The sequence below is a fragment of the Bombina bombina genome, chromosome 3 (genome assembly GCF_027579735.1).
Source record: "Bombina bombina isolate aBomBom1 chromosome 3, aBomBom1.pri, whole genome shotgun sequence".
In the NCBI taxonomy this organism is placed as follows: Eukaryota; Metazoa; Chordata; class Amphibia; order Anura; family Bombinatoridae; genus Bombina; species Bombina bombina.
Genome location: NC_069501.1, coordinates 245,831,739 through 245,857,372, shown reverse-complemented (window position 1 = coordinate 245,857,372; position 25,634 = coordinate 245,831,739). Strand labels below are relative to the sequence as shown.

General features: G+C 38.8%; 1 protein-coding gene across 1 annotated transcript in view; it reads left to right on the top strand.

The window, feature by feature from the left end:
* Positions 1-25,634, top strand: part of LOC128653123 (apoptosis-inducing factor 3) — a 243,687-nt gene that overhangs the window by 21,748 nt on the left and 196,305 nt on the right. The gene's annotated exons all lie outside the window — the stretch shown is intronic.

The following is a 25,634-nucleotide window of genomic DNA, read 5'->3' as shown; positions in this document are numbered from 1 at the left end:
TGGCACACTAAAAATAACCAGCCACTTGTAATGGGAGCTTGTGGTAGCAATTAGTCAGAGGTCAGAACAGAAAGAAATGTTTTAAAATAACCCTTAAATTCTATTATTTAATAGGAAAAAATAATAATCAAAAAGCAGTAATGAGGGGTTAAAGTTGGCAGGTGCTGGCTGTTACAAAGCAGTCTATGGGAACTGTATGTTCCCTGTAAATATATATGTATATGCTTATATACATATTTATTTATGTGTTACACATATAACACACACATAATAGTTGTGGGATAAGCACTCTCACCTCCTCAATAAACGGCCAGGGTGACAGGAATAATGGTTATCTATAGTATAAAGTAGATCTGCACCCACTGGACTTTGAAGAAAAAAAATGTGGTTTATTGTTGTACAACAATAAACCAAGTTTTGTTTCTTCAAACTCCAGTGAGTGCGGATCTACTATATATATATATATATATATATATATATATATATATATATATATACACAAGCACACTGTATCTATGCTTAGAACAATGCTAATATATAGAATACCCCCCCCCCCCCCAAAAAAAAGGATGCAATAGGGACGAGGAACTATTAAAAAGAGAGGCCCAATGGATCTATGGATTGGGTACAATGCACCCAAGAGGCCTCAATATGCATTTGGATTCTGCATTATTCTACTAAGAACTCCCGTTACTAAAATTAATCACTTCAAATAGTCAGTATGTTTTACCTAGCTATATAAAAAAATATAATCTGTTCAAAAATAACATCATAAATATGGGTCCCTAGGGACTGGTATTAACAACAAATGCATGTGAGATTTTTTCAGTGTATAAATAATGATATTCTGATTATGCAATATAACAGACACATTTGTTATTCATTTTTGCCTAGTGTTTTCACTAAACACTACATATTTAAAATTACTCCAGTGGTTTCATATTGATGGGATTTGAAATACGCATTGCTTACAAAGAAAGTGTTCCACATAACGAACTATCTAAAGGTGATAGCGGTTTTCTATTTAGTAAGATTTTAAATAACCCAATCTCTAAGAACAGATAGGATATAACCCATCATTTGTTTCTGTGATAACCTCAACAAAAGAAAGCAGTTATCTTTTAAATTATGGATCGGGCATCAATAAGATATATGCCCCCTTTGGTGATGTAATTCACAAACTTGGATACGACCAGCTGTCATTACGAGTGGTTTCTATCAGCCGTTGATACACGCCCCTTAATAGTGATGCGGTTTACGTCACTGTAGAGGGTTGAACCGCAGGTATTTCAGGTCAGCTGTTAGTCGGTAAAGACATACAGCATTTGGGAATGGCGACTTGAACAAGCCAAACGAAAAAACAAGGTATGCAGTTTCTAAAAAAAAACTAAAATCTTAAGCATTCTTTATTTTGATGTAAATCTGTGCATACGTATTTCTGAATAACAGACTGAGGTTTACTTATATGTATATAGATTAACCTGTTACCATAAAATAATGTTTATAAAGTGAAACAACCGTAATGTTGTAGATTGTCTTCAGAAAGGCTCATGTGTGGAGCCGAAACATCAACTTGACTTATGTGATTTTTGCATCAATAATACAAATTATCAAGACCTGTGAGTGCCCTCCATTTCGTGTGTGTGTGTGTGTGTATATATATATATATATATATATATATATATATATATATATATATATATATATATATATATATATATATATATTTCTATATTTACAATCTGCTTCCAATCGCTGCGCTAGTTCACATGCCGTATCTGACTGTTATTACTAAGTGGAGCGCAAATACTGCTTTTGCAGAAGCAGTATTTTGCGCTCCATTTATAATCTAGCCCTAAATGTTTATTTTGTATGAAAACTTGCTGGCAAAATCAATGGTTCCTAGCTACTCCAGCTACAGTTTCCCAGGGTGAAGGTTAGATAGAAGTCATATTAAAGTGTGACAGCGCTGATGTGCAAGGTTACTATTAATATATTTATTAATATCTGTATACAAATGTCTAGAACTCTCTGCTCTAAACCCCCTTTCTCCAACATAGGTGTGTCCGGTCCACGGCGTCATCCTTACTTGTGGGGATATTCTCTTCCCCAACAGGAAATGGCAAAGAGCCCAGCAAAGCTGGTCACATGATCCCTCCTAGGCTCCGCCTACCCCAGTCATTCTCTTTGCCGTTGCACAGGCAACATCTCCACGGAGATGGCTAAGAGTTTTTTTTGGTGTTTAAATGTAGTTTTTATTCTTCAATCAAGTGTTTGTTATTTTAAAATAGTGCTGGTATGTACTATTTACTCTGAAACAGAAAAGAGAAGAAGATTTCTGTTTGTAAGAGGAAGATGATTTTAGCAAACGTTACTAAAATCGATTGCTGTTTCCACACAGGACTGTTGAGATGAAGTAACTTCAGTTGGGGGAAGCAGTTGGCAGACTTTTCTGCCTGAGGTATGACTGGCCACATTTCTAATAAGACTTTGTAATGCTGGAAGGCTGTCATTTTCCCTATGGGGACCGGTAAGCCATTTTCTTAGATTAAGTAAAAGAATAAAGGGCTTTATAAGGGCTTAAAAAACTGGTAGACATTTTTCTGGGCTAAAACGATTACTTTGCTAAGCATATTTGGCAGATTATAACTCTTTATAGTTATTATAATCTTGGGGATTGTTGTTAAAAAACGGCAGGCACTGTATGGACACCTTTTTCAGATGGGGGCCTTCTCTAGTCATAGGCAGAGCCTCATTTTCGCGCCACTAATGCGCAGTTGTTTTTGGGAAAGCAAGGCATGCAGATGCATGTGCGAGGAGCTAAGAACCACTGAAAAAGCTTATAGAAGGCGTCATTTGGTATCGTATTCCCCTCTGGGCTTGGTTGGGTCTCAGCAAAGCAGATACCTGGGACTGTATAGGGGTTAAATGTAAAAACGGCTCCGGTTCCGTTATTTTAAGGGTTAAAGCTTTCAAATTTGGTGTGCAATACTTTTAAGGCTTTAAGACACTGTGGAGAAATTTTGGTGAATTTTGAACAATTGCTTCATGCTTTTTCGCATATTCAGTAATAAAGTGTGTTCTGTTTAAAATTTAAAGTGACAGTAACGGTTTTATTTTAAAACGTTTTTTGTGCTTTGTTGACAAGTTTAAGCCTGTTTAACATGTCTGAACCATCAGATAAGTGATGTTCTATATGTATGAAAGCCAATGTGTCTCCCCATTTAAATATATGTGATAATTGTGACATAGTGTCCAAACAAAGTAGGGACAATGATGCCACAGATAATAATAGTGCCCAAGATGATTCTTCAGATGAAGGGAGTAAGCATGGTACTGCATCATCCCTTTCTGTGTCTACACCAGTTTTGCCCACACAAGAGGCCCCTAGTACATCTAGTGCGCCAATACTTATTACCATGCAACAATTAACGGCTGTTATGGATAATTCTATTGCAAATATTTTATCTAAAATGCCTACTTATCAGAGAAAGCGCGATTGCTCTGTTTTAAACACTGAAGAGCAAGAGGACGCTGATGATAATGGTTCTGACATACCCTCACACCAATCTGAAGGGGCCAGGAGGGAGGTTTTGTCTGAGGGAGAAATTTCAGATTCAGGAAAAATTTCTCAACAAGCTGAACCTGATGTTGTAACATTTAAATTTAAATTAGAACATCTCCGCACACTGCTTAAGGAGGTATTATCTACTCTGGATGATTGTGACAATTTGGTCATTCCAGAGAAATTATGTAAGATGGACAAGTTCCTAGAGGTTCCGGTGCCCCCCGATGTTTTTCCTATACCCAAGCGGGTGGCGGACATAGTAAATAAGGAATGGGAAAGGCCCGGCATACCTTTTTGTTCCTCCCCCTATATTTAAGAAATTATTTCCTATAGTCGACCCCAGAAAGGACTTATGGCAGACAGTCCCTAAGGTCATGGGGGCGGTCTCTACTCTAAACAAACGCACTACTATTCCCATAGAAGATAGTTGTGCTTTCAAAGATCCTATGGATAAAAAATTAGAGGGTTTGCTTAAAAAGATGTTTGTTCAGCAAGGTTACCTTCTACAACCAATTTCATGCATTGTTCCTGTCACTAAGGCAGCGTGTTTCTGGTTCGAAGAACTAGAAAAGTCGCTCAATAAAGAATCTTCGTATGAGGAGGTTATGGACAGAGTTCAAGCACTTAAATTGGCTAACTCTTTTATTCTAGATGCCGCTTTGCAATTAGCTAGATTAGCGGCGAAAAATTCAGGGTTTGCTATCGTGGCGCGCAGAGCGCTTTGGCTAAAGTCTTGGTCAGCGGATGTGTCTTCCAAGACAAAATTGCTTAACATCCCTTTCAAGGGCAAAACACTGTTTGGTCCTGATTTGAAAGAGATTATTTCAGACATCACCGGGGGAAAGGGCCATGCCCTTCCTCAGGATAGGTCTTTTAAGGCTAGAAATAAGCCTAATTTTCGTCCCTTTCGCAGAAACGGACCAGCCTCTACTTCTACATCCTCTAAGCAAGAGGGTAATACTTCTCAACCCAAACCAGCCTGGAGACCGATGCAAGGCTGGAACAAGGGTAAGCAGGCCAAGAAGCCTGCCACTGCTACCAAAACAGCATGAAGGGATGGCCCCCGATCCGGGACCGGATCTGGTGGGGGGCAGACTTTCTCTCTTTGCTCAGGCCTGGGCAAGAGATGTTCAGGATCCTTGGGCACTAGAAATAGTTTCTCAAGGTTATCTCCTGGAATTCAAGGAACTACCCCCAAGGGGAAGGTTCCACAGGTCTCAATTATCTTCAAACCAAATAAAAAGACAGGCATTCTTACATTGTGTAGAAGACCTGTTAAAGATGGGAGTAATTCATCCAGTTCCAATAGGAGAACAAGGGATGGGGTTTTACTCCAACCTGTTCATAGTTCCCAAAAAAGAGGGAACATTCAGACCAATTTTAGATCTCAAGATCCTAAACAAATTTCTCAGGGTTCCATCGTTCAAAATGGAAACCATTCGAACGATCCTTCCTACCATCCAGGAAGGTCAATTTATGACCACGGTGGATTTAAAGGATGCGTACCTACATATTCCTATCCACAAGGAACATCATCAGTTCCTAAGGTTCGCTTTTCTGGACAAGCATTACCAGTTTGTGGCACTTCCATTCCGATTAGCCACTGCTCCGAGAATTTTCACAAAAGTACTAGGGTCCCTTCTAGCGGTTCTAAGACCAAGGGGCATTGCAGTAGTACCGTACTTGGACGACATCCTGATTCAAGCGTCGTCTCTGTCAAAAGCAAAGGCTCATACGGACATCGTCCTAGCCTTTCTCAGATCTCACGGATGGAAAGTGAACATAGAAAAAAGTTCTCTTTCCCCGTCAACAAGAGTTCCCTTCTTGGGAACAATAATAGACTCCTTAGAAATGAGGATTTTTCTGACAGAGGTCAGAAAATCAAAACTTCAAAGTTCTTGTCAAGTACTTCATTCTGTTCTTCGTCCTTCCATAGCGCAGTGCATGGAAGTAATAGGATTGATGGTTGCAGCAATGGACATAGTTCCTTTTGCACGAATTCATCTAAGACCATTACAACTGTGCATGCTCAGACAGTGGAATGGGGATTATACAGACTTGTCTCCGACGATTCAAGTAGATCAAAGGACCAGAGATTCACTCCGTTGGTGGCTGATCCTGGACAACCTGTCACAGGGAATGAGCTTCCGCAGACCAGAGTGGGTCATTGTCACGACCGACGCCAGTCTGGTGGGCTGGGGCGCGGTCTGGGAACCCCTGAAAGCTCAGGGTCTATGGTCTCGGGAAGAATCTCTTCTCCCGATAAACATTCTGGAACTGAGAGCGATATTCAATGCTCTCAAAGCTTGGCCTCATCTAGCAAAGGCCAAATTCATAAGGTTTCAATCAGACAACATGACGACAGTTGCGTATATCAACCATCAGGGGGGAACAAGGAGTTCCCTGGCGATGGAGGAAGTGATAATTCAATGGGCGGAGGATCACTCCTGCCACTTGTCTGCAATCCACATCCCAGGAGTGGAAAATTGGGAAGCGGATTTTCTGAGTCGTCAGACATTCCATCCGGGGGAGTGGGAACTCCATCCGGAAATCTTTGCCCAAATAACTCGATTATGGGGCATTCCAGACATGGATCTGTTGGCCTCTCGTCAGAACTTCAAGGTTCCTTGTTACGGGTCCAGATCCAGGGATCCCAAGGCGACTCTAGTAGATGCACTAGTAGCACCTTGGACCTTCAACCTAGCTTATGTATTCCCACAGTTTCCTCTCATTCCCAGGCTGGTAGCCAGGATCAATCAGGAGAGGGCTTCGTGATCTTGATAGCTCCTGCGTGGCCACGCAGGACTTGGTATGCAGACCTGGTGAATATGTCATCGGCTCCACCATGGAAGCTGCCTTTGAGACAGGACCTTCTTGTTCAAGGTCCATTCGAACATCCGAATCTGGTTTCCCTCCAACTGACTGCTTGGAGATTGAACGCTTGATTTTATCAAAGCGTGGGTTTTCAGATTCTGTAATAGATACTCTGATTCAGGCTAGAAAGCCTGTAACTAGAAAAATTTACCATAAGATATGGAAAAAATATATCTGTTGGTGTGAATCTAAAGGATTCCCCTGGAACAAGATCAAAATTCCTAAGATTCTATCCTTTCTACAAGAAGGTTTGGAGAAAGGATTATCTGCAAGTTCTCTGAAGGGACAGATCTCTGCGTTATCTGTTTTACTTCACAAAAGGCTGGCAACTGTGCCAGACGTTCAAGCGTTTGTTCAGGCTCTGGTTAGAATCAAGCCTGTTTACAGACCTTTGACTCCTCCCTGGAGTCTTAATCTAGTTCTTTCAGTTCTTCAAGGGGTTCCGTTTGAACCCTTACATTCCGTAGATATTAAGTTATTATCTTGGAAGTTTTGTTTTTGGTTGCAATTTCTTCTGCTAGAAGAGTTTCTGAGTTATCTGCTCTGCAGTGTTCTCCGCCCTATCTGGTGTTCCATGCAGATAAGGTGGTTTTGCGTACTAAGCCTGGTTTTCTTCCGAAAGTTGTTTCCAACAAGAATATTAACCAGGAGATAGTTGTACCTTCTTTGTGTCCGAATCCAGTTTCAAAGAAGGAAAGTTTGTTACACAATTTGGACGTAGTCCGTGCTCTAAAATTCTATTTAGAGGCCACTAAAGATTTCAGACAAACATCTTCTTTGTTTGTTGTTTATTCTGGTAAAAGGAGAGGTCAAAAGGCATCTTCTACCTCTCTTTCTTTTTGGCTTAAAAGCATTATCCGATTGGCTTATGAGACTGCCGGACGGCAGCCTCCTGAAAGAATCACAGCTCATTCCACTAGGGCTGTGGCTTCCACATGGGCCTTCAAGAACGAGGCTTCTGTTGACCAGATATGTAAGGCAGCGACTTGGTCTTCACTGCACACTTTTGCCAAATTTTACAAATTTGATACTTTTGCTTCTTCGGAGGCTATTTTTGGGAGAAAGGTTTTGCAAGTCGTGGTGCCTTCCATTTAGGTGACCTGATTTGCTCCCTCCCTTCATCCGTGTCCTAAAGCTTTGGTATTGGTTCCCACAAGTAAGGATGACGCCGTGGACCGGACACACCTATGTTGGAGAAAACAGAATTTATGCTTACCTGATAAATTACTTTCTCCAACGGTGTGTCCGGTCCACGGCCCGCCCTGGTTTTTTTAATCATGTCTGATGAATTATTTTCTCTAACTACAGTCACCACGGTATCATATGGTTTCTCCTATGCATATTTCCTCCTGTACGTCGGTCGAATGACTGGGGTAGGCGGAGCCTAGGAGGGATCATGTGACCAGCTTTGCTGGGCTCTTTGCCATTTCCTGTTGGGGAAGAGAATATCCCCACAAGTAAGGATGACGCTGTGGACCGGACACACCGTTGGAGAAAGTAATTTATCAGGTAAGCATAAATTCTGTTTTTGGTTGGGAACATGGAAGAGACAGGAGGAGTAGAGCCAAGTTAGTTGTTGCTGAAGCAGAATCGTCTGAATGACAAAGACAAAGTATCAACCTCAGGATCCAAATACTACATTTAAGAGGCAAACTAAGTAAACATGAGCTCAGTACAAGAGCTGACCTGCAGAAATATCTCTCTTCATGAGTCATTATTATATAAAGAGTTTTTTGGAATGCGTTAGCTTTTCTTTCATAAGAAGGTGAGAGTCTGAGCCATTACATGTTGGTTTAAAGTCCAGCCCTACAGGAGGAGGCAAAACACCCCACACAGCAGAGCTTTAATCCCTCCCACTTTCCTGTGATTCCTTAGTCACTTTTTTGCCTCCAGCAAGGATTGATGGTGAAACTTAAAGGTCTATTGAAAAGGGTTCTCAGTCCAATGTGAGACCCAATAAACCCCCTCAGCCTGGAATAAGACAGAAGAGTGTAAAAGATGAGAGTAATTCTCCTGTAAACATTTGTTACTTGCCTGCCACAGGTGTCGCTGGGAAATTACCTTCTGCCTCCTCCTGTTGGTGAGTCTAAGTACTCCCTTTAGATCTTGTTTTAGTATATACCACACAAAATGGGCTCTTCTACTGGAAGCAACTCTCCGCAGCTTGGTAAGCACAGCAGAGTGAGTGCTGACAGGTAAGTAGGTACTTGCACTCACATTGCTCACAGGCTATTAGCATGAAATTGTACACATGATCCACATAGCCTGGGAACATAGTTACATACAGCACTACATACATAAATACTTTTACACATTCTCCATAAAATTGAGATACTGTTTAATTTGTTCGAGTCAGGTTTTAGCACATACAAGAGCTCTGGTCCTCATTTTTAGCAGGCTCTCAGATGATCAGGATAATTTCTGAAGCTGGGGAGCTCATTTTCAAATGTTTCTGACCTTCCTTCTGTACAGACCTCAGGGAGTTAATTTTTCCAGCCAAAACTGTGCTTTATTTCTCCTTTACCTCACAGACAGTGGCCATCTTTGATGACACACTGCAATTTCTCCTCCGAGCCTTAGAGTGGTAAGCACCCTTTTCTCCAACATTGGTGTGTCCGGTCCACGGCGTCATCCTTACTTGTGGGATATTCTCTTCCCCAACAGGAAATGGCAAAGAGTCCCAGCAAAGCTGGTCACATGATCCCTCCTAGGCTCCGCCCACCCCAGTAATTCTCTTTGCCGTTGCACAGGCAACATCTCCACGGAGATGGTTAAGAGTTTTTTGTAGTTTTTATTCTTCTATCAAGTGTTTGTTATTTTAAAATAGTGCTGGTATGTACTATTTACTCTGAAACAGAAAAGGATGAAGATTTCTGTTTGTAAGAGGAAGATGATTTTTAGCAGACAGTAACTAAAATCGATTGCTGTTTCCACACAGGACTGTTGAGATGAAGTAACTTCAGTTGGGGGAAACAGTTAGCAGTCTTTTCTGCTTAAGGTATGACTAGCCATATTTCTAACAAGACCATGTAATGCTGGAAGGCTGTCATTTCCCCTCATGGGGACCGGTAAGCCATTTTCTTAGTTAAACATAAAAGAATAAAGGGCTTCAAAAAGGGCTTAAAAACTGGTAGACATTTTTCTGGGCTAAAACAATTGCTTTACTAGGCATATTATGCAGATTCTAACTAATTATTGGTATTATAATCTTGGGGAACGTTTAGAAAAACGGCAGGCACTGTGTTGGACACCTTTTTCAGATGGGGGCCTTTCTAGTTATAGACAGAGCCTCATTCTGGGACTGTATAGGGGTTAAATGTAAAAACGGCTCCGGTTCAAGGGTTAAAGCTCTGAAAATTTGGTGTGCAATACTTTTAATGCTTTAAGACACTGTGGTGAAATTTTGGTGAATTTTGAACAATTCCTTCATACTTTTTCACATATTCAGTAATAAAGTGTTTTCAGTTTGAAATTTAAAGTGACAGTAACGGTTTTATTTTAAAACGTTTTTTGTGCTTTGTTGACAAGTTTAAGCCTGTTTAACATGTCTGTACCATCAGATAAGCTATGTTCTATATGTATGAAAGCCAATGTGTCTCCCCATTTAAATTTATGTGATAATTGTGCCATAGTGTCCAAACAAAGTAAGGACAGTAATGCAACAGATAATGATATTGCCCAAGATGATTCCTCAAATGAGGGGAGTAAACATGATACTACATCATCCCCTACTGTGTCTACACCAGTTAAGCCCACACAGGAGGCCCCTAGTACATCTAGTGCGCCAATACTTATTACCATGCAACAATTAACGGCTGTAATGGATAACTCCATAGCAAATCTTTTATCCAAAATGCCTACTTATCAGAGAAAGCGCGATTGCTCTGTTTTAAACACTGAAGAGCAAGAGGGCGCTGATGATAACTGTTCTGACATACCCTCACACCAATCTGAAGGGGCCATGAGGGAGGTTTTGTCTGAGGGAGAAATTTCAGATTCAGGAAAGATTTCTCATCAAGCTGAACCTGATGTTGTGACATTTAAATTTAAATTAGAACATCTCCGCGCACTGCTTAAGGAGGTGTTATCTACTCTGGATGATTGTGACAACCTGGTCATTCCAGAAAAATTATGTAAGATGGACAAGTTCCTAGAGGTTCCGGTGCCCCTGACGCTTTTCCTATACCCAAGCGGGTGGCGGACATAGTAAATAAAGAGTGGGAAAGGCCCGGCATACCTTTTGTTCCCCCCCCTATATTTAAGAAATTATTTCCTATAGTCGACCCCAGAAAGGACTTATGGCAGACAGTCCCCAAGGTCGAGGGGGCGGTTTCTACTCTAAACAAACGCACTACTATTCCTATCGAAGATAGTTGTGCTTTCTAAGATCCTATGGATAAGAAATTAGAGGGTTTGCTTAAAAAGATTTTTGTACAGCAAGGTTACCTTCTACAACCAATTTCATGCATTGTTCCTGTCACTACCGCAGCGTGTTTCTGGTTCGAGGAACTAGAAAAATCGCTCAGTAAAGAATCTTCGTATGAGGAGGTTATGGACAGAGTTCAAGCACTTAAATTGGCTAACTCTTTTGTTTTAGATGCCGCTTTGCAATTAGCTAGATTAGCGGCGAAAAATTCAGGGTTTGCTGTCGTGGCTCGCAGAGTGCTTTGGCTAAAGTCTTGGTCAGCGGATGTGTCTTCCAAGACAAAATTGCTTAACATTCCTTTCAAAGGTAAAACATTATTTGGACCTGATTTGAAAGAGATTATTTCAGACATCACTGGGGGAAAGGGTCACGCCCTCCCACAGGATAGGTCTTTTAAGGCTAATAATAAGCCTAATTTTCGTCCCTTTCGCAGAAACGGACCAGTCTCTAATTCTGTATCCTCTAAGCAAGAGGGTAATACTTCACAACCCAAACCAGCCTGGAAACCAATGCAAGGCTGGAACAAGGGTAAGCAGGCCAAGAAGCCTACCACTGCTACCAAAACAGCATGAAGGGATAGCCCCCGATCCGGGACCGGATCTAGTGGGGGGCAGACTTTCTCTCTTTGCTCAGGCTTGGGCAAGAGATGTTCAGGATCCTTGGGTGCTAGAAATAGTTTCTCAAGGTTATCTCCTGGAATTCAAGGAACTACCCCCAAGGGGAAGGTTCCACAGGTCTCAATTATCTTCAAACCAAATAAAGAGACAGGCATTCTTACATTGTGTAGAAGACCTGCTAAAGATGGGAGTGATACATCCAGTTCCAATAAGAGAACAAGGAATGGGATTTTATTCCAATCTGTTCATAGTTCCCAAAAAAGAGGGAACATTCAGACCAATTTTGGATCTAAAGATCCTAAACAAATTTCTCAGGGTACCATCGTTCAAAATGGAAACTATTCGAACGATCCTACCTACTATCCAGGAAAATCAATTTATGACTACCGTGGATTTAAAGGATGCGTACCTACATATTCCTATCCACAAGGAACATCATCAGTTCCTAAGGTTTGCTTTTCTGGACAAGCATTACCAGTTTATGGCACTTCCATTTGGATTAGCCACTGCTCCAAGGATTTTCACAAAGGTACTAGGATCCCTTCTAGCAGTTCTAAGACCAAGGGGCATTGCAGTAGTACCTTACTTGGACGACATCCTGATTCAAGCGTCGTCCCTGTCAAAAGCAAAGGCTCATACGGACATCGTCCTAGCCTTTCTCAGATCTCACGGATGGAAGGTGAACAAAGAAAAAAGTTCTCTGTTCCCGTCAACAAGAGTTCCCTTCTTGGGAACAATAATAGATTCCTTAGAAATGAGGATTTTTCTGACAGAGGTCAGAAAATCAAAACTTCTAAGCTCTTGTCAAGTACTTCATTCTGTTCCTCGTCCTTCCATAGCGCAGTGCATGGAAGTAATAGGATTGATGGTTGCAACAATGGACATAGTTCCTTTTGCACGAATTCATCTAAGACCATTACAACTGTGCATGCTCAGACAGTGGAATGGGGATTATACAGACTTGTCTCCGACGATTCAAGTAGATCAAAAGACCAGAGATTCACTCCGTTGGTGGCTGACCCTGGACAATCTGTCACAGGGAATGAGCTTCCGCAGACCAGAGTGGGTCATTGTCACGACCGACGCCAGCCTAGTGGGCTGGGGCGCGGTCTGGGAATCCCTGAAAGCTCAGGGTCTATGGTCTCGGGAAGAGTCTCTTCTCCCGATAAACATTCTGGAACTGAGAGCGATATTCAATGCTCTCAGAGCTTGGCCTCAACTAGCAAAGGCCAAATTCATAAGGTTTCAGTCAGACAACATGACGACCGTTGCATATATCAATCATCAGGGGGGAACAAGGACTTCTCTGGCGATGAAAGAAGTGACCAAGATAATTCAATGGGCGGAGGATCACTCCTGCCACTTGTCTGCGATCCACATCCCAGGAGTGGAAAATTGGGAAGCGGATTTTCTGAGTCATCAGACATTCCATCCAGGGGAGTGGGAACTCCATCCGGAAATCTTTGCCCAAATAACTCAATTATGGGGCATTCCAGACATGGATCTGATGGCGTCTCGTCAGAACTTCAAGGTTCCTTGCTACGGGTCCAGATCCAGGGATCCCAAGGCGACCCTAGTAGATGCACTAGTAGCACCTTGAACCTTCAACCTAGCTTATGTATTCCCACCGTTTCCTCTCATCCCCAGGCTGGTAGCCAGGATCAATCAAGAGAGGGCCTTGGTGATCTTGATAGCTCCTGCGTGGCCACGCAGGACTTGGTATGCAGACCTGGTGAATATGTCATCGGCTCCACCATGGAAGCTACCTTTGAGACAGGACCTTCTTGTTCAGGGTCCATTCGAACATCCGAATCTGGTTTCCCTCCAACTGACGGCTTGGAGATTGAACGCTTGATTTTATCAAAGCGTGGGTTTTCAGATTCTGTAATAGATACTCTGATTCAGGCTAGAAAGCCTGTAACTAGAAAAATTTACCATAAAATATGGAAAAAATATATCTGTTGGTGTGAATCTAAAGGATTCCCATGGAACAAGATAAAAATTCCTAAGATTCTATCCTTTCTACAAGAAGGTTTGGAGAAAGGATTATCTGCAAGTTCTCTGAAGGGACAGATCTCTGCTTTATCTGTTTTACTTCACAAAAGACTGGCAGCTGTGCCAGATGTTCAAGCATTTGTTCAGGCTCTGGTTAGGATCAAGCCTGTTTACAGACCTTTGACTCCTCCCTGGAGTCTAAATCTAGTTCTTTCAGTTCTTCAAGGGGTTCCGTTTGAACCCTTACATTCCGTAGATATTAAGTTATTATCTTGGAAGTTTTGTTTTTGGTTGCAATTTCTTCTGCTAGAAGAGTTTCAGAGTTATCTGCTCTGCAGTGTTCTCCGCCCTATCTGGTGTTCCATGCAGATAAGGTGGTTTTGCGTACTAAGCCTGGTTTTCTTCCGAAAGTTGTTTCCAACAAAAATATTAACCAGGAGATAGTTGTACCTTCTTTGTGTCCGAATCCAGTTTCAAAGAAGGAACGTTTGTTACACAATTTGGACGTAGTCCGTGCTCTAAAATTCTTTTTAGAGGCTACTAAAGATTTCAGACAAACATCTTCCTTGTTTGTTGTTTATTCTGGTAAAAGGAGAGGTCAAAAAGCGACTTCTACCTCTCTTTCCTTTTGGCTTAAAAGCATTATCCGATTGGCTTATGAGACTGCCGGACGGCAGCCTCCTAAAAGAATCACAGCTCACTCCACTAGGGCTGTGGCTTCCACATGGGCCTTCAAGAACGAGGCTTCTGTTGACCAGATATGTAAGGCAGCGACTTGGTCTTCACTACACACTTTTGCCAAATTTTACAAATTTGATACTTTTGCTTCTTCGGAGGCTATTTTTGGGAGAAAGGTTTTGCAAGCCGTGGTGCCTTCCATTTAGGTGACCTGATTTGCTCCCTCCCTTCATCTGTGTCCTAAAGCTTTGGTATTGGTTCCCACAAGTAAGGATGACGCCGTGGACCGGACACACCAATGTTGGAGAAAACAGAATTTATGCTTACCTGATAAATTACTTTCTCCAACGGTGTGTCCGGTCCACGGCCCGCCCTGGTTTTTTAATCAGGTCTGATGAATTATTTTCTCTAACTACAGTCACCACGGTATCATATGGTTTCTCCTATATATATTTCCTCCTGTCCGTCGGTCGAATGACTGGGGTGGGCGGAGCCTAGGAGGGATCATGTGACCAGCTTTGCTGGGACTCTTTGCCATTTCCTGTTGGGGAAGAGAATATCCCACAAGTAAGGATGACGCCGTGGACCGGACACACCGTTGGAGAAAGTAATTTATCAGGTAAGCATAAATTCTGTTTTTTTTTTTTCCAACACTTTTTATTGTTTTTTCTTTCACTTCATGATAATAAAAAAAAATAAAACAGAAATTAAACAAGCACATATACCTTGCATCCTACCGTTAACAAGGTCCATAAACAAAAGAAATTGTTTGCACATAAATTATTACCTCTTTCTGGACAACAAAGCAGGTACAACATAATAATTCTTGAGTTAATTCATCTTAAATAATCAAATGATTACAAGAGCATGACCTAAACAAATAGATAACAACCAAAGGTACATGTACCTTGCACAATATTATTAAAAATGTCAATAGATAACAAAAGTCCTTTAAACATTATCAGTTATATTTATCTGGAAATCCGAATTAATACAAGCTAATAGTCCTTAAGCCTGTTTAACTAATAGGTTAATCAAAAGGCCTGATCTCTGCAAAACAACTAAAAACAGAGGAACATATACCTTGAACATTACCGTTAACATAATAAAAAAAAAAAAAGGAAAATATAATCCACACTCACCTCTTCCCCCCCGCTGGTTGAAGGCCCCCCTCCCAAACCCTACTCAACCTCCCTGAAATTAGATACCCGGAGCGGCGGAAACACTCCATGTAAGACCAAATCCGCAAAGCTCTGTGAACTTAAAAAAGGCGCTAAAATACTTTTTTGAACTGTTAATGAGTAAGACTTGATAACTGGCAGCCATGTGCAGATAAATTCACAGATCCGTTTTTCAGAAGTGGATTGTGTGTAAAATGATTCAAAAATAATTTGAGCCTGAATCTCTTTAAGAAAAATAATAAATGGCGGAGCCTTAAATAACCGCCATTTCTTAAAAATGAGAGATCTAGCTGTGAGAACAATAATTATAAGCAAGTTTAATAAACTGGCTTTAATCTGGGTATCCATCTTAAAAAAGAGAACTACTTCAGGAGAAAATTGAATAGCAAAATCATATATCTTGTTAACCCAATACTGGATTTTTAGCCAGAATTGCCTTATTTTTGGACAAAACCATAACATATGCAACAGATTAGCATTATGATAAGAGCATCGGGGGCAAACAAACGCCTGTGTAGGATAACAATGCGCCATCCTTGATGGAGGGAAGTAATTATTATTTATACGTTTAAAATGTGACTCCTTCCACCCTACCGCAATTATACATTTATTTGCTAAAAGAAAACTCTGGCTAATCCTATCCATATCTACTGCGGAAAACAAACCTTCCCACCTTTTTTTTATTTTTTCAAACAGTAGTATACCTTGTTTGTCTAGCATCACCTCATATATCGGTGATATGGACGTATTCCTACTTTTGAACTTGTCTATACATCTATTAACGTCAGTCCAATTTGTCACATAATTCCTAACACTAAAACATTTTGTTACTAAGTAGCGGAGTTGAAAGTAGGCAAACAGATTATCCCTTGATAAATTAAACTGATGAAAAAGGAACTCTGCTGAATATATTTGTTGATTGTTACCCAGTACCTGAGCTACAAATTCCAGTCCATTCTACTCCAATTGTTTAAATACCTTATGCTGAATACCTGGCAGGAATTTTATGTTTCCTCTTATGGGTAAAAATTTAGAAAAATGAGGGTTCACTTCCAATATCTTACAAAATTTCTGCCAAGCTAATATTATGTTTTTAAAGGAGCATAATGATGAAACTTTAAGGGGCAGATCTTTGATTACCCCATGTAGGATGGCCTTTAGTGAAAAGGGAACTATACATTGCTTTTCAAGTTCAATAGTAGCAAAATTGTTGGATTCAGTTATCCAATCAAGTGTGAACTTAACTAAGGTGGCAATATTATATAATCTTATATTCGGAAGGGCTAAACCTGCAAAAGATTTTTTTTGCATCAATCTGCTCAAAGATATACAGGGTTTCTTATTCCCCACCTAAAAATTTAGTTTGACACTGATCCAATTTCCTCAGATCCTTATTAGAAAAAAACAATGGTAAGTTTTGTAATGGATACAAAATCTGAGGAAACACAATAGATTTAATTAAATTCATCCGAGCTGATAACGATAGGGGAAAGGGACGCCGACAATTCAAGATTATTCTTGATTTTCTGTAATGGGGACAAAAGTTCAAATTATACAATTTTTGTGGGTTCCTGTGCAGTATTATCCCAAGATACTTAAAGTGGTCTACAGTTTAAAGGAGTGAGCTGAACAACTACCCCTCGATTTTACCATCCACATCAGTTTACTTTTCCCAAAATTGATTTTATACCCAGAAAAGGATCCAAACTCAGAAACCTGTAAAATTAGGGAGATATGATATGTCGTTTTGTCTAGGCATAATAGGAGATCATCTGCATATAAAAGGATTTTAAGTTTTTCTGATCCTTTTGTGATCCCACTCAAATTATCTCTTAAACATATGGCCAAGGGTTCTAACGCAATGTTGAAAAGCAGGGGGGACAAGGGACATCCTTGCCTTGTTCCTCTTCCCATTATGATTTTGGGAGAAAATATACCATTAATCAGTAAGTATGATACTGGACTCCTGTATATTTTATGCACAAAATGTACAAATTGCTCCTGAAACCCAAATTGCTCTAAGACTCGAAATAAATAATGCCAAGTGATAGAGTCGAAGGCTTTTCCACAGTGAGAAGCGCTAAATCTGAATATATTCCTCCTTTTTTTATTTTGTCCCTGTTCCACATATAATCCAATAAGATAACTGCCTTACGAATATTTTTAGACGAATTCCTTCCCTGCATAAACCCAGTCTGATCCGGGTTAATGATCTCCTCTAATCCTTTTGCCAATCTTGTTGCAACAATTGAAGTCAATATTTTATAATCTACGTTAAGAACAGAGATTGGTCTATAAGATGCTGGGTTCTCTAGGTCTTTATCTTTCTTTGGTATTAATGTTATATTCGCAGCAGTAAAAAAACTAGACATATTATTTTGAGAAAAATACTCATTATAAAGTCTTACCAAGGTATAATTGATTTCTTGGGACAATATTTTATAGAATTCCGCTGGTAAGAAATCAGGCCCTGCTGCTTTATTTAATTTTATTTTCTCAATTGCTTTATTAATTTCTTCTCCTGTGATAGGAGCATTTAGCTCTAATAACGAATCTTTAGAGATCCGCGGGAGCAAGATCTTAGAGAGGAAATTATCTAAGCTTGTACGATTCACATCTGTTTGATTATAAAGTTTTTGATAAAAGCTGTAGAATACCTTCCTAATATTTTCCGAATCGGTGAATCTATCCCCACCTGCCTTAACTGCTGTAATATAATTTTTACTTTTTCTATTTTTCGTTAAATTGGCCAAGTGTTTAGCTGGTATGCCGTAAAATCCCTTAAACATTAAATTCAATTTAAGCTCTTCCATGTAAGATTTCTTTTTGAGATACACATCACGATTATTTCTAGCTTCACAGTATTTTCCCCAATTAAACTCAGATTTTTGATTATAATATCTTTTAAAGGGGTTCTTGACATGATTTGCAAGCTGGATTTCAACCGATCTATTTTTCTTATTCCAAGCGTTCAAATATGATCTAATTTCCCCTCTTAAAACTGCTTTTGACGTTTCCCAAAATACTTCTATCTTATTAATGTGCGAAATATTAAAGGTAACAAAGTCTTTCCACTTTTGTTTTAACCAAACATTAAATCTCAGATTGTTTAACCAGAAGCGTGGGAAAACAAAAATTTGATTTCTATTTTTCGGATTAGCTAAAGAAGGGAAAGCTAGAGATATGATAAAATGATCTGTAATGATTATATCTGCGATCTCTGGTTTAGCTTTTAAAATAGACAGAGATTCTGAGATTAAAAACATGTCAATTCTTGAGAACGTGCTGTGTACTTTTGACTCACAATAAAAAACTATAGCATCTGGATTCTCCAAACGCCATATATCTACAAGCTTAAGTTTATGACAAAGTTGTTTCAAACATTTTGCACGTTTACTATATCCCTTAGTTTTTTTTCTCAGAAAATCTGTCTAGTTCAGGGGTTATTGCAATATTAAAATCCCCTCCTAGGATAAGATTTTGCGAAACAAATGGAAATAATTTGACTTTAATATTCTGCCAAAACAAGGGCGTATGAACATTTGGCCCATAAATATTGCATAATACAAAATTAACATTATTTATCATTATTTGCAGAATAATAAATCTCGCCTCTGGGTCCAATTCAACCTTCTTGATCTTGTACTCTAAGTTTTTATGTATTAATATAGCAACTCCTGCTTTCCTATTAACTGGTGTAGCCAGAACCTCACCTACCCATTTAGTTTTATCCTCTGTTTCCTTTAGATGTGTCTCCTGTAAAAACACTACGTCTGGGTGATGACTAGCTTAAGATTTTATAATTTATTTACGTTTCATCGGCGAAGTGATTCCACCTATGTTCCAGGAGAGGACCTTAAGATTTTTAAATATACCCATCATCTTTTACAATTAATACTAGACATAGTTTGCCTGGGGGAGAGGGCCTGGGGGAGGAAGAGGGAGCGAGCGAGGAGGGCAAGAAAAGAAGAGATGAGAAAATAAAAAAAACTAATAAAAACGCCTAACTGCGCAGATGGTACATAATACCAACTACTAACTTTTTTTTAAATGAAGGCGCCAATTGACATTTAGTAAGACTCTTTTTTGTATGCCTAAAGAATTCTACATAAGTATGCATTCTCATGTCCTATATAGATTGAAAACCTTAAACCTATTGGATCCTGTGTTTATCTATTTGCTAGTTGCAAATTCCTGCGCTTCATCTACCTTATTGAGGGTAATTCTCTTATCCTGAAGTTCTATTACAATCTTAGCTGGATAAATTAGCCTGGCATTGAGACCTTTATTAATAAATTGTGTGCAAAAAGGGGCCATTAGTTTTCTCTTATTTGAGGTCTCATTGGAAAAGTCCTGAAATAACAACAATTTATTGTTGGCTATCATAAAAGACTCATTTGTTTTGTAAAGTCTTAAAACTTTTAATTTCAGTTCCAGTTGCATCAATATTGACGTCATATCCGGTACCTAAGTAGAGACTTACATATTCTGAAAGCCACTATCTTATTTAAGGGCAGATCTTAAAAAAATTAACGGCTACGTTTTAGCGGATAGTTAAAGGTAGAAATTTATCAATAGGGGATAATAACTTGTTTGGTTATTGATCTGATGGTGAAATGAGAATTTTAGGCTAAATATCATCTAGGATTTACACTCGTATACATATTAGAAATACGAAAATAGATATTGTTAAAATTAGAATTGATCTTGTAAGTATTGATAAAACACTCAATAAAAAGGAGAAATGTGCAACAATCAACAAGAAAAAAAAATAATATATATATATATATATATATATAAATCTATATACAAGATCTATGCAATGATCAATTAATAACATGGTTAAATGTATTATTTTAATTAAATCATAAAGAGACCAGGTAACTTAAAACCTTCTCTTAATTTGAGAAACAAATATTTTATATAAAATCATATATATAAAAAATATATATAAAAGTATAAATATATAAAAATATATGAATAAATATATATACACAAAGGATAACACTGTATAAGGTAGAGGTCTAGACCTAGACCTCAAATAAGAGAAAATAAGAAAAAAGAAAAAATAAGAGATGAAGATAAAATGGATATAATATAATCTAAATGGCGATCTGAGAGATGGAACTAACCAGGATCTAAGAGGAGGTATTAATATTCAAAAGTTTGACTAGTATGATGATATATGCTCAACTGTTATAATTCTTCTCACTGGACTGTTAGATGGATTAGAATAAATGTACTATCTCAAGATTAGCATTTAGTCCCTTGGGGTAGATACAATCGAAATTAAAAATCCATTTTGACTCAGTCCTGAGTAATCTTTGTTCCATGTCTCCCCCTCTCCAATCTTTAAATAGTTTACTAATCCCCATATATTTCAAACTATCTGCACTACCTCCATGTTTTTCTTTAAAATGTTTGTATATAGGTAGATCAGTTTTTTCAATTTGATCTGTAATAAGTGCTCTTGAATTCTTTCTCTGAGCTGTCTTGTGGTCTGTCCTACATACTGCAGACCACATCCACATTCAATAAGATACACTACAAATGCATCTAATTGTCTGCTTGACCTTAAATACCTCATTGGATATTTTAGACTTAAAGGTCCCCGTCTTGTTGCCATGTTCACACGCTTTGCATTGACGGCACGGGAAAAAACCCTCTAGCTTCTTACCCATAACATCTTAGACTACTCGTGGATCTTTTATTATTCATGGGGAAAATAGGGGATAGGATATACTTCAGATTATTGCCTCTTTTGTAAATGAACTGTGGTTGTGTAGTCAAATGTTCTCCTATAATATCATCATCTTTCAAGAGATGCCAATGTCGTTTTATAATCTCAATCTTCTTTCTCTTTTCACTATATTAAGTGATAAATGGTACTTTAAGATTGATTTAATTGTGCACAGATTTTTTGGGTTTATAGGCTAAGAGGGTGTCTCTCTGTATGTCATTAATTTCACAAATAGTATGATCTATAAGGGTTCTATCGTAACCTCTCTCTCAATAATCCAGTGAGAAGAATTATAACAGTTGAGCATGTATCATCATACTAGCCAAACTTTTGTAAATTAATAGCTCCTCTTAGTTAGTTGGTTAGTTCCATCTCTCAGATCTCCATTTAGATTATATTATATCCATTTTATCTTCATATATTATTTTTTCTTATTTTTTTTCTTATTTTCTCTTATTTGAGGTCTAGGTCTAGACCTCTACCTTTATACAGTGTTATCATTTGTGTATATTATATATATTTATTCATATATTTTAATATATTTATATTTTTATATATATTTTTTATATAAATGATTTTATATTTTTATATACAATATTTGTTTCTCAAATTAGGAGAAGGTTTTACGTTACCGGATCTCTTTATGATTTAATTAAAATAATACATTTAACTATGTTATTAATTGATCATTGCATAGATCTTGTATGTATGTATGTGTATGTATATATATATATATATATTTATACAATTCAAGTTAAGGATAAGCACTCTTTAACCCCAGGTTGAGGTAAGCATATACCAGGGTGCATGTGTCAGATATAAACAGTCCAGAGTAAAGACAGCACTCACTGGATTTAAGTAAAAAATAACTTTTTATTGAAAAAAAGTTAAAAGCATAGTCCCATGGGGGGCGGAACTAGCCATCACAGCAGCAAGTCGCATGTTCTGAGAGCTCCTGCTTATAGCTAACATTTGAGGCTAAAACTATATTAGAATTTTACAAACTATAGTCCCTGTTTAATGGGAGCCTATTGATCACTGATAGCAGACTGGCCCTTAAAGTAAACATGATCTTTCACTGAGTATTCAACTACATAGGAGCCACGTGGGAGTTTCCTATAACTTATGAGACCCAGGAACTTTTATGGACCTAACTATTGAAGCATGCTGATGGCGATATAAGCTATGTTTACACACTTCCTTTGATTGTCAAATATGGAGGATATATATACAGTTCTCTTTACTCTATTCGACGCCTTCAAGTCTTTGTTACAGCAGAATGTGGACACAACCCTGCAAGCTGTTTTTCCTGAGGAAGTCGCTCTGTAGCTCTCGATAAAAACTGAGGAACCGACTCAAAGACAGACGACTACCTTATCACCAACGAGTTCTTCAGCCCTGATTACGGCTTCCTCGTTTGAGCCCCTACCACTTACCTCATCTACGACTTCACTGGAGGTGGTGGCCAAACCCCGGAGGAGATATGAAGCGGCATTCTATGGGAACTGGTGGGGGGCAGACAAGGAGCCTGACTCGGGAGATGGCGATCAATTCTGTGCGAGGTCACTAGGCATCATGCATGGTAGACCGCAGAAGTTTATCACCGCAGCTGCATTATGCTCCAATCCCGGTACCTATTATGTGGAAGAGCCTGCCGTCGGGACTTCCTCATGCAGGATGGTGGATCCTAAGAGAGCCAGCTGGTTTGTCCATAAGGTTGGGGTCGGATAAGCTTCTTGCTTAGAGAACATAAATTACAGCATTCTATGCTGTAAGATGCCATAGGAGGGATTCTGGCTGACTATAAGAACTTACCCCACTGTTTCCTAAGCTGGCTGGACTGGGACCCCTTCGACACTAACCTAAAGTTCACCATGGCAGTGGAATATAGGCCCCTAACAAGTGGAGTAGACTAAATTTCATAAGCCCAGCGAAGATACTAGCTAACTTGACTTTTCATCTTTCGAGACTTGTTCCGTTATTATTGGCTCATTGATTGCCTAACCGATATATGTATTTCAACATCTAAGTTTGTTCATGGGTTGCTAGTTCCAAGCTAAAAAAGTTACCTTTTGGGGCTGATACATTTATATTGTTTATTACCTATGTTATTTAATAGGCTGATTATGCCACATACTTTACATATACCTCAGAAAAGCGAGACTCATACCATTACTATTGACATATTGCCTGACTGATATATGTATTTAAACATTCAAGTTTGTTCAGGGGTTGCTAGTTGCAAGCTAAAAAAAACCTTTTGGGGCTGATCATATATATTGTCTATTACCTATGTTATTTAATAGGCTGATTATGCCGCACACTTTCAATATACCTCAGATAAGTAGCCTCTACTTGTGATTATGCTAACGTCTGACAAAGTCGTTTGCTTATCTATTAGTCATCCGAGAAATTAGAGGCTAGATGTTTGCACGCATGATGTTAGTTAATATATAGATGGAAGTCTGAATAATTATCACTTTAGCTAGTAAGAGGACCCGGCAGTTATATACATTTATACAATTGTGCAAATTGGAACATGCAAGATGACCAAGTTTAGCTTGACCTACTGGTTCAATATATTCTTTGCATAATAATGTCTTCCCCAACACTTTACTTTATTGGAATACAACAAAAGAAAAGGGGGCGCCCTTGAGAGTATCTATAAATGGTAATATGTAGTATATGAGGTAGCTTATATGTTACCAATAGAAATGCACTTTTCAGTATAAATAATGATACACTGATTTAGTAGTAAATAGATGTTAGCCTATACAATTTGATAATCACAATGTTAATAGGACAGTAGTATCTCACTCAAAACTAGTATATACGTTGTAAACAGAGTAAATAGATGTTAGCCTATACAATTTGATAATCACAATGTTAATAAGATAGTTATATCTCACTCAAAGATAGTGATTAATGGGTGACAATGATCACTATATTGTCCTTTATAAAGGTCTTGATAGTAGAATACCAAGGCAGCAATCTGTAGTGGTCCAGACCAGGATCCAATTAAGCAATCTAAAATATCAAACAGAGACAGATGCGCCACATGGCCCAATATTGTAGTTTCCAAATTTATGTAGATTTTATTATATAGTTGAACTCACATGTATTGGAGCACCTCAATTGGTGCAAATGACACAGTCTGGGATCTATAACAGTCACCCAGCAGACCGGCCTCTCGAGTTGTTCAGGGTCTGTGTAAAATAGAAAACACAAAAAAGCCTATATGGCCTAGTATTGTATGACTAGAGTGATTCCACACCAGATAGTAGTATAAGATTTTGAACTCACATTTGGTGAAGCATCCCCAATGATGCTATAGAGACAAGCTGGGATTAATTCAGTCACCCAACAGACTTAGCTCGTGGCATACAGCATGCAATAGTCCTCTCAGTGGTCTTTAGGTCAGTGATATCCTCAGATAAAAACCAGTTCATAGGCAGCAAGTGTTTATAGTAAAAGTTAAAATCACTTTAATAAAATAATAATAAATTGCGACGCGTTTCTCAGTCTCAGACTGTTTCCTCAGGCACAGGATGCCTGAGGAAACAGTCTGAGACTGAGAAACGCGTCGCAATTTATTATTATTTTATTAAAGTGATTTTAACTTTTACTATAAACACTTGCTGCCTATGAACTGGTTTTTATCTGAGGATATCACTGACCTAAAGACCACTGAGAGGACTATTGCATGCTGTATGCCACGAGCTAAGTCTGTTGGGTGACTGAATTAATCCCAGCTTGTCTCTATAGCATCATTGGGGATGCTTCACCAAATGTGAGTTCAAAATCTTATACTACTATCTGGTGTGGAATCACTCTAGTCATACAATACTAGGCCATATAGGCTTTTTTGTGTTTTCTATTTTACACAGACCCTGAACAACTCGAGAGGCCGGTCTGCTGGGTGACTGTTATAGATCCCAGACTGTGTCATTTGCACCAATTGAGGTGCTCCAATACATGTGAGTTCAACTATATAATAAAATCTACATAAATTTGGAAACTACAATATTGGGCCATGTGGCGCATCTGTCTCTGTTTGATATTTTAGATTACTTTATTGGAACTTGATTCCTGCTATCCATATGTTGCAGAGGGTAAGGCTCTATAATAAACAATACCTATTCATTGTTAACAGCGCGCTGCTTGGGTATAGGGCCCATGCTCAGGCAGTGTATTTTGTAACTGAACTGTAGTTAATCAACAGCCGTTTTGTAGTATTTGAAAAGTGATAGCATTCAACCATACGTCTGTGATCATAAGGATATGAGGATATAGAGAAAGTTAATTTAAATATACAACAAGTTCTATTTGAGCTCTTTAGGGAAAATATAATGAATCTTCACCACTAGAAAAGAATTTCATCCAAGATAAGATGTTGAGTAGCAGTATATTTATATCTCCCAATTAAGCCCTTATACCTTCACATAGCTCCTTTCCTGCCGTCATCAACTCCCTCCCCCCCACCTTCACGCTTACTAAGTAAGCATGGGAAAATGAATCCCCTTGACACCCTGTTTCCTGACCATATTCCCCTTTT